The sequence below is a fragment of the Triticum dicoccoides genome, chromosome 5A (assembly GCF_002162155.2).
Source record: "Triticum dicoccoides isolate Atlit2015 ecotype Zavitan chromosome 5A, WEW_v2.0, whole genome shotgun sequence".
In the NCBI taxonomy this organism is placed as follows: domain Eukaryota; kingdom Viridiplantae; phylum Streptophyta; class Magnoliopsida; order Poales; family Poaceae; genus Triticum; species Triticum dicoccoides.
This window is the reverse complement of record NC_041388.1, coordinates 244,718,777-244,721,973: the sequence shown is the minus strand read 5'-3', so window position 1 is coordinate 244,721,973 and position 3,197 is coordinate 244,718,777.

Sequence of the window (3,197 nt, the reverse complement as noted above, 5' to 3'; positions counted from 1 at the left end):
CCCTACAGTGATGGTATCAATAAACCCATCCACATCGCCGCGATGTGGTTCCTCTGTCGTGCCCTCGAAAGGGACCAGACAAACCCGACAAAAATCATAAAGTGACATCTCCTTATGCTCATCATATAAATAAAACTCCACCGTAGGTGGTGAGCTCCTAGAATGGAAATGAAAGTTTTGCACAAAGATATTGGTGAGTAAGAGATACTAGTCGCGTTGGTCGTGAAGGAAGGCGGCGAGGCCTGCATTCTCAGCCAATTCATAAAAAGCATCATAAATCTCGGCTGCTCTCAAGAAATCATCGGAGGGCCATTCACACGGCCTAACCTCCGCGGTGTGAGGCAGATTATATTTGGGCTTCTTTGCTTCTTCATTTTGCGTTTCCTTCGAGATTCGGCTCGACGAGCCCCTCAAAAATCTCTTAATTATTCTCTGAAAAATTCTGAAATTTTTTAGTAACTTCAAATAAAAGTGAGCCAAGCTCAACAAAATTGATAGCAACAACTCCTACAAGTGCCTAGAGCCTATATCATGCATCAAAACTACTTGGAACCACATAAATTTGACATGCAAGCTCAAGAACGGGTCACCTAGGCAGCACAAATTTGCAATGAATAAAGCACTAGAACAAAAACTAATTGGACCAATGGAGGAGTCACATACCAAGGAACAACCTCCCCAAGCAGTTTTGTGAGAGGTGCTTTGAGCAAGGAGATCGAAAATCGCAGCAAAATGAGCTAGAACTCATGCTTGAGCTGGATATTCATGTTTGTGGGAGGAAGAAGAAGTGTGTGGGTACAGGAATAAGTGGAGGAGGGCCACCATGGGCCCATGAGGCAGGGGGCGCGCCCAGGGGGTAGGGCGCACCCTCCACCCTCGTGGCCAGGTGGATGCCCCCCGTGTTGTGTTCTCAGTGCCAAATATTCTCAAATATTTCAGAAAAAATCATATTTAAATTTCAGGGCATTTGGAGAACTTTTATTTTTGGGGTATTTTTATATTGCACGGATAATTCAGATAACAGACGGAAAATACTTATTTTTATTTTATTTAATATAAATAACAGAAAGTAGAAAGATGGTACAGAAAGTCGTGCCTTCTAGTTTCATCCATCTCATGCTCATCAAAAGGAATCCACTAACAAGGTTGATCAAGTCTTGTTAACAAACTCATTCCGAATAACATGGAACCGGAGAAATTTCGAATAACACTATGTTACCTCAACGGGGATATGCACATCCCCAATAATAAGAATATCATATTTCTTCTTGACAGTAGGAAGAGGAAATTCAAAACCTCCAAATATAATCGATGGAATTTTTCCAATAGAGTTGATACTATGAACTTGATGTTGTTTCCTCGGAAAGTGTACCGTATGCTCATTACAATTAACATGAAAAGTGATATTGCCTTTAGTGCAATCAATAACAGCCCCTGCAGTATTCAAAAAGGGTATTCCAAGAATAATAGACATACTATCGTCCTCGAGAATATCAAGAATAACAAAGTCCGTTAAAATAGTAACGTTTGCAACTACAATAGGCATATCCTCACAAATACCGACAGGTATAGCAGTTGATTTATCAGCCATTTGCAAAGATATTTCAGTAGGTGTCAACTTATTCAAATCAAGTCTACGATATAAAGAGAGAGGCATAACACTAACACCGGCTCCAAGATCACATAAAGCAGTTTTAACATAGTTTCTTTTAATGGAGCATGGTATAGTGGGTACTCCTGGATCTCCAAGTTTCTTTGGTATTCCACCCTTAAAAGTATAATGAGCAAGCATGGTGGAAATTTCAGCTTCCGGTATCTTTCTCTTATTTGTAACAATTTCTTTCATATACTTAGCATAAGGATTCATTTTAAGCATATCAGTTAATTGCATGCGCAAAAAGGTAGGTCTAATCATTTCAGCAAAGCGCTCAAAATCCTCATCATCCTTTTTCTTGGATGGTTTGGGAGGAAAAGGCATGGGTTTCTGAACCCATGGTTCTCTTTCTTTACCATGTTTCCTAGCAACAAAGTCTTTCTTATCATAATGTTGATTCTTTGATTGTGGGTTATCAAGATCAACAGCTGGTTCAATTTCTATATCATTATCATTACTAGGTTGAGCATCATCATGAACATTATCATTAACATTATCACTAGTTTCAGGTTCATTACCAGATTGTGTTTTAGCATCAGAAATAGAAATATCATTTGGATTCTCAGATGTTTCAGCAATAGGTTCACTAGAAGTATGCAAAGTCCTATCATTTTTCTTTTTCTTCCTTTTAGAAGGACTAGGTGCATCTATATTATTTCTCTGAGAATCTTGCTCAATTCTCTTAGGATGGCCTTCAGGATACAAAGGTTCCTGGGTCATTTTACCACCTCTAGTCATAACTCTAACAACATTATCATTATTCTTACTATTCAATTCATTGAGCAAATCATTTTGAGCCTTAAGTACTTGTTCTACTTGAGTGGTAATGATAGAAGCATGTTTACTAATAAGTTTAAGTTAACCTTTAATATTAGCCATATAATCACCCAAGTGTTCAAGCATATTTGAATTGTATTTCAATTGTCTACCAGAATAAGCATTAAAATCTTCTTGCTTAGCCATAAACTTATCAAACTCATCTAAGCATGGGCTAGCAAACTTAGTAAATGGGATTTCAGCTTTATCATATCTATAGAGAGAATTTACCTTTACTACCTGTGTCGGGTTATCAAGACCATGTACTTCTTCAATAGGTAATGGATTAAGATCATATGTTTCTTCAACAGGCGGTAAATTAAGACCGTGTATTTATTCAATAGGAGGTAAATTCTTAACATCTTCGGCTTTAATACCTTTTTCTTTCATAGATTTCTTTGCCTCTTGCATATCTTCAGGACTGAGAAATATGACACCTCTTTTTCTTCAGAGTTGGTTTAGGAATAGGCTCAGGAAGTGTCCAATTATTTTCATTAGTCAACATATTATTCCATAGAATTTCAGCTTCATCCGGTGTTCTTTCCCTGAAAACAGTACCAGCACAACTATCCAGGTAATCTCTGGAAGCATCGGTTAGTCCATTATAAAAGATATCAAGTATTTCATTTTTCTTAAGAGGATGATTAGGCAAAGCATTAAGTAACTTGAGAAGCCTCCCCCAAGCTTGTGGGAGACTCTCTTCCTCAATTTGCACAAAATTATATAT